Source organism: Sinocyclocheilus rhinocerous, unplaced genomic scaffold (assembly GCF_001515625.1).
Source record: "Sinocyclocheilus rhinocerous isolate Xijiao unplaced genomic scaffold, SAMN03320098_v1.1 scaffold600, whole genome shotgun sequence".
NCBI lineage: Eukaryota > Metazoa > Chordata > Actinopteri > Cypriniformes > Cyprinidae > Sinocyclocheilus > Sinocyclocheilus rhinocerous.
The window spans coordinates 597,362-604,703 of NW_015653464.1; the positions used below are offsets into that span (position 1 = coordinate 597,362).

Genomic DNA, 7,342 nt, shown 5'->3' on the forward strand with positions numbered 1-7,342 from the left:
TTAGTAAGTATGCTGACATCATCCATAGCAACAAGGTCAACCCCGCCCTTACTCTTAGCTTAAGACTTCTCTCTATTCCTTAGTAAAAGTTTGTCTCAGCAGCTTTGTGAATAGGTTTTAAGAGAAGACTCTTTGCTAAAAACTTTTACTGCTATTTAGGAGAACTCTTAGTGGTAAGATAAAATGTTTTGTGAATACGGGCCCAGATCTCATCATCACCCAGTCTGTCTGGAATGACATGAAGAAACAGAACAAACTGAGACAGACTAAATCCAGAAGAACTGTGGCAACGTCTCCAAGATGCTTCAAGAAACCTACCTGCAACGCTACCTAAAAAAACTATGCGCAATTGCACCTAGGGAAAAAGCTGCTTTAAACGCAAAGGATGGTCACACCAAATGTTGATTGAATATAGTTAATAGAAGTTAATTGATAAAGAAAATCTAGGCCTATTTATATTCTACTCTGTTTATTAAAAGGCTGTTTATATGCATATTCACTAATTATGAGAAGCATACATGTAAGAGGCTGACAATTAGCTGAACACATACTTCTTTAATTATTGACACTTAGCCTGCATTTTAAAATCTTTATTTGAATGTAGCAACATTTCTATTTTTAAACCCAGGGAGGTTTCTTGTAGCATCTTGCTTCAGATAAGTGGCCTCACATAATATCCACGCTGAGTTTGCTCTGCAAGATAACTCCTGAGTGTCAGAGTTATTACATATTTGATTAAAATAATTTCCTTATTGTCTGGCTATTCGATTTTATTTATCCATGGCACGTGCATTTTTTTAAATATGTAGCCTAAGTAATGTTGTCCAATGACTTGTTTGCATGATTTAGGCATTATTTCATTTTATTTAAATTTAAAAAGGCAATAGATTTTGTGGTACAAACTCACTTTAAAAAGCGACAATTTTTAAAGTCTCATTTGTTAATGCATTTTTTTACATGAACTAACAGAACAATTACTATTATTATTATTATTATTATTATTAAGTTACAAGTTAATTTTTAGCATTGCTGGTGCCATGCCATGAACCCTACCCCCACAGCACACACAACCGAACTGAACCAAACTGAACTGAACCGTGGCTCCAAAACTGTGAACCAAACCGAACCATGGCATTGGTGTATCGTTACACCCCTAGTTTTACTGTGCACTGAGTTTGCATGAAAGTAAATGCACCCTATGTTTACCCTGTGACTTTTTTAATGGCATGTGCACAGCAGGCCAAATACATGATATGTGCTGATTGACATGATGGAGAGTCAGTGTAAAAACACTGTAGGAACTTTTTTAGAACTACATTCAAGAACTGTACTCTTCACTCTTATTTATGTGGCCATCAAATGTTTACAAACTATTTAAAAATCTTCAGCAGTGACATACGTGACTTATACATACATACGTACACATATATATATATATATATATATGTACGTATGTATGTATAAGGGATCAGTGATCTCTCCTTTAGAAGTAATACATTCAGTGAATTTTCCATTCTGATGCTCACTTTGTAACCCGCTGTTCTGTCTTATCAGGGGCTCAGAGGACCTGCTTGTTCTGAGATGGTGCGCCAGCATCCCATCTAGCCAGGGACAAAGACAGGGAGCTAAGGATTCTGGGAAAAAGGAAGTACAGATGGCCCCTATGAGTGTGCTCTGAGTAACCATAAACCATGAGGGGGGAAAAAAAGAGTATAAAGAAGAGGATCAGAGTCAGGCAAGGTGCATTTATGATTATGTGGGTGTGTGTGTGATAGTGTGTTATGTCTACAATGACTGACTCCATTTATCTAATTATTCTTCACAAAAAGCCCAGTCTGTGCCAGGTACCTAATATCCCCATAACACAAGCTCATAACGAAACTGCATATACAGACACACGCAAATGGAGATAATCTTTGTTATGAATTTAATGGAACAGGACCATCATCTCAAAACCAGACATATAGAGTTATACCTCACGGATAAATAGAGAGAGTTAATAAAAACATTATAAACTTCTTCCAAAGTGCATGAAAACACGCACTCTGGTTTATTTATAAAATTATCAAAATCTTACCATTAATTTTCAATTAGTAATTTCACGTGCATTATTGTGCCAATGGCATGATACATCAAACCATGTGGATTATTGAGGATAGCACTGACAAACAAGTTTGTGTTTTATTGGTCGAAAGGTCAGAATGGCTGAGTAGTCTAGCAAGCCTCTCTCAAGCAATTTCAAACTTCTGTGGTCTTAAAAAAATCTGAAAATTCAGAAAAAGCTGTCATCATGTACTCACCATAATACAATACTATGGAAATCAAGGGGGGCAAGCAACTGTTTGGTTACCTACATTCTTCATAATATCTTCTTTTGCTTTTAGCAGAAGAAAGCAGCTCATGCAGATTTGGAAGAACTGGAAGGTGACTAAATGTTGACAAAATGACAGTGAGCTTTTTGAGTAAAATTGAGTAACCGTTTTGAGTAAAACAATTTGTAAAGCATTTAAGCATTATTATTACCATAAAATTTGGTACTGGCCAAGTTTCAAAACAATGGAAGAGTGGCCTAAGGTGCCAGATTTAAGGGTTTTCGGTCTTTGTGCAGGTTAAGGATTATGGTTTCCTAATGCAGGGCTGGGTTCAAGTCTTTCTTCTGACAAGATGTGCGTAGAATGACAAGACTGGAAGTAAAACCTTGAATGATATTCACAGCATTAATATGAAACATTTTGCCATTGGACAAACTCCATTAATAGTGCTGATCATCAAGTCTGCTGCGATTTCCAATGTATATCAGGATGGCTGCGTGGTCTAATGCCGAGTTCACACTGCACGATTTTAAAGTTGTCGGATCACCAATGTTTTCACTCTGCACGACTATCTGGGGTAGCATTCAGTTGCTGCTGTGTTCACATTGCACAATGGATCGGCGACAGGAGGTTACACACGACTTTACAGTAGGAAGAATCGCCAACAACTCTGTCTGGTCTGCAAACTACGTTTCATATAACTCCTCCCCGAACTTCCCGCTGCCCTGTATCTTGCTCTCTCATTGGCTGTAGGTCATCGTCGATGTATTTTTCAGTTAGAACTCAATTCACACAGCAGGATTTTGAATCGCCGACAGGTCCAGATATTTAGCATGTCAAATATTTCACCAGCGTCAGTGATTTTCTCAGATCGCGTCTTTGATAATTCACACTGCATGAATGTCACTTGCATGAATGGGCACCAATTTGCCTCTGATTTTGGGCATTTGTCGGCAAGTGAAAATCGGGGTTAAATCAGGTGAAGTGTGAACTTGCCATTAGGCAGTACTTCTCAAATCTGTCCAGAGGACCACCTACCACTGTACATTTTGCATGTCTCCTTTATCAAACTTCCAATTCAAGTCTTGCAATCTCTACTAAAGAGATGAGTTGAATCAGTTGTGTTATATGAAGAAGACATACAAAATATGCAGTGGTGGGGGTCCCCAGAACAGGTTTGAGAAGCACTGGTCTGGCCTGGAGGGCCAGTGTCATGCAGAGTTTAGCTCCAACCAGCTCCAACACAACTGTCTGGAAGTTTCTAGTCTGAATACCTTAATTACTGTGGTTCAGCTGTGTTTAATTAGGGTTGGAGCTAAACTCTGCAGGACGGTGGTCCTCCAGGAACAGGTTTGGACAACCTTGCTCAAGGGCTTTCTGATTTGATAAGATTTTGTTGAGGTTCTCAGGAGTTGGCTCCCAGGAAGTTTAGCTCCCTTTTCTGATTGAGCACTCTTTGAGTGACAAAATTAAAACTGTTATTAAGTGTTATTTACATGAGCCATTGAGCAAGCTCCACTTATTGACCATCACGTTTTATTTACCATTTCACTTAAAAGGCACAGTTACAGACTCTAAGTCGTCAAAGTCAAGGGATTGAGCCCGGTCTCATGAAAATGCGTATAAATAGTACGCCAAATAAAAATGACAGGGCCGGATTTACCTCTTATTGTGACATAGGCAAAACCATTTTTAAGTCTTCCGCGTGTAGCGTGCCAGGGTTGCCAGGTTTTCACAACAAAACCAGCCAAATTGCTACTCAAAACTATCCCAATCACGTTTCGAGGGGGGTCCACCAGTAAAAATCGCGTTCCAGGGGTAAAATACACATTTTTTGGAGGGGTTCCCCAAACTGCGGACTTGGCAACACTGTAGCATGTCAACTTGATGCTTCCTCTGAAGACTCTTCAAGTCGAACACACCTCTTTACTTTCGTGTGTCACGTGACCGAGTTTAATCGCAGCCTTTGCAATTGAAAAATCGTGTTTTTTCATATTGCGATATTATCGCAAATGCAATTAATCGTTCAGCCCTAATTGAAACATTTTAAATCCCACATCTAACAAAATGATTTTAGAGTGACAACACTTACTGTAAGCCATTGAACAATATTCAAAGCAGTAAGTGATATAATTCACAATCGCCTTTTGTCATAGTACAAGCTCTAGTGATAGTGTAGACGCCATATGTGGTGCTGTTTCACCCAAAATTATTTTGGCATGTTTGTTTCACAACAATGGCTTCAGAAAACTTAACCTAACATGGTGTACAAGCATGAATTTTACATAATGTAGTTTTTTTTAACCCTTGATAGCTCCTGTTTACTGCATGCTTTTGCTGTATGGAAAAGAGCAACATGAACATTGTACATCATTTCTCATTTTGTGTTCCACGGAAGAAGTGAGTGAACAATTCCATTAACACAGTCTCTGTGTATATGTGCGTGTGAAGGAGAGTAGCTTTAATAATTCAGAGAATGAGGGGTATAACGGCTGGTCTCTGTCATCTGTCAAAAGTGAATAAATGCCGAAAAAAACAGCCAGCGGACGGAAACTAAGGACATTCCTTTGGCCCTCTCATGTGAACAGCTGTGGGTCCGTACACAGGATATGCAACTTCTAATACTTAGCTCCAAAGGGATGTTTCTGGAAATCCAGTTTCATCCAAATGAAGAGGAGCTGCTAATGGATTCATTTAGTAGAGAACACAAGAAAACCTATGGAAAGAAACCAAAAATGGTCACATAGCTCATGTCGTATGTGGAAGAGTGAACACGTAAAATAAATCAAACAATTCATGACAATAACATATTGAGGTTAAATTTGTTTAGTTTAGCTTAATATGCAGAGACAAGTAAACGTAAGCCATTATTAGTTTAATTTCCCCCAAAAGTGTAAACGCTGTTGCACTATGATGCTATCAATCCCAATAAACACTCCACCTATGTTTATGCTGTGAGAGGATTGAATCCTTTGAAGATATTGCCCTTGTTTCTTTACTTCCTCTCACTATTATATTAGAAATATTATAAAAATGGTTTCCAGATGTGTGATATCCATCCATTCCCTAGCAGGACAATGCATAAGAAACAGAAAAAACTATAGGGAGATAAGCAGAGAAAATGGACACTGATTTGTTTTTGTTCCAGTTGTTGCGCAGAATGACAATTAGAATCGCTCTGGAGTATATATTCCATAGGAATCCTTTAAGGAATTACGGATGGATGAAAGAAAGAGTGATAGAGACAGATAGACAGAGCTCTGGGGGAGTGAGATGGGAGAAGGTGAAGGGGAGTGTGGACAGGACTGGGATATCGCAGGAAGAAACAAATTAGAAAAGCTTCAAGCTTTAGGACTCTGAACACTTACAGATTGTGGAAGAATTGTTAATTTGCCAGCAGTACAAATGTCTGCTCACAGACATGCTCTGTACTTATATATAATAAAAAAAAATTTTTACGTTAATGGTCCAATGTGAAGCCATCATAAAGTGAATCATACACTGTAGTAGTTTCTTGATCAGGCTGTGTTACCAAATCATTTGCTCAATTAAAAATCCAATGTAGCATGTATTATCACATGACCTCACTATATGCATTTTAAATGTTTACTGTTGCATTATGTGTACTGCTTTATATATTATTTAAAAAATAAACAGTAGAGTGTGTATAGTATGCAGTAATGAGTATGCTTACTACTCGAACACAGCCTTAGTCTTAGCCAGACAGAATACTGAACAGGTGCCAAGCATTGTGAGTCATTCTTCTTGTCAGACTGTGAGAAAAGAGTTGTAAAGGTCTTGTGAGCAATACCACAAAAAATAAACATTCCAATATAGAGCCATTCTTTTTTACTACCAGCTGACAAACCAAAAACATAGTGATTCATATGTCTAAAGAAAATGTGAGTAGTGCTTGTCTGTTATGTTGTTCTGAGTGGTTACCATTGTAGATAGTAGATGTAGATGGTTACTGGCCAAAAAGCTAGTCTCCCTAATATGACTCAGATCCCTCTATAAATCTAAGTATAAAGTTTTTTTTTCTTCTTTTGCCTATTTTATCATTGACTAGGGAAAAAAATGTAAATCCAGTCACTTAGAAAAGTAATTGCACCTCAACAATTCACATGATTTGCGATATCATTCAAGTAAGTATTACAAATAGAGTGGAGTCATTAGTTACAAGTTTAATTCTTTGGTTTACAATATGAGCAATAGTTTTAACAATCCTTTCTTTAGCCCTTTATCATCGACTAGGGAAAAAAATGTAAATCCAGTCGCTTAGAAAAGTAATTGCACCTCAACAATTTGCATGATTTGCGATATCATTCAAGTAAGTATTACAAATAGAGTGGAGTCATTAGTTACAAGTTTAATTCTTTGGTTTACAATATGAGCAATAGTTTTAACAATCCTTTCTTTAGCCCTTTTACTAATTAGACAATTATGTTAAAAAATTCAACTTAAGGATTCAGTAACACCTACAACGTTGCTTCTTGCACATTTCGCAACACTATCTAAGTGCACTGTCCAGTGATTGGTGCTAAAAGCGCATTCAGTTTTATGTGAAAGAGCTTAACAAAGTTTAAAGGGGTAATATGATGTTGCTAAAAAAAATATTATTTTGTGTATTTGGTGTAATGAAATGTGTTTATGCGGTTTAAGGTTCAAAAAACACATTATTTTCCACATACTGTACATTATTGTTTCTCCTCTATGCCCTGCCTTTCTGAAACGCGTCGATTTTTACAAAGCTCATCGGTCTGAAAAGCGAGGTGTGCTCTGATTGGCCAGCTATCCAGTACGTTGTGATTGGCCGAATTCCTCAAACGTGTGACGGAAATGTTACGTCCCTCACCATACTGTGATGCCTGCGGCAACCACATGTGACGACCCCGGGCTGGACTCCGCTTCGTCCACGGTGAAAGCCGACCCGGCGATTGACAGCGCAAAGTTGAAGTATTTCCTCAGCGACCAGCACAGATCAGCTCTAGGCATGACGAAGCGGATATCGTCCTCTTTTGGAAGGCCAA

General features: G+C 38.1%; 1 long non-coding RNA gene across 1 annotated transcript in view; it reads right to left on the reverse strand.

Moving 5' to 3' along the window:
* Positions 1-7,342, reverse strand: part of LOC107715921 (uncharacterized) — a 41,306-nt gene that overhangs the window by 15,921 nt on the left and 18,043 nt on the right. The window lies entirely within an intron of this gene.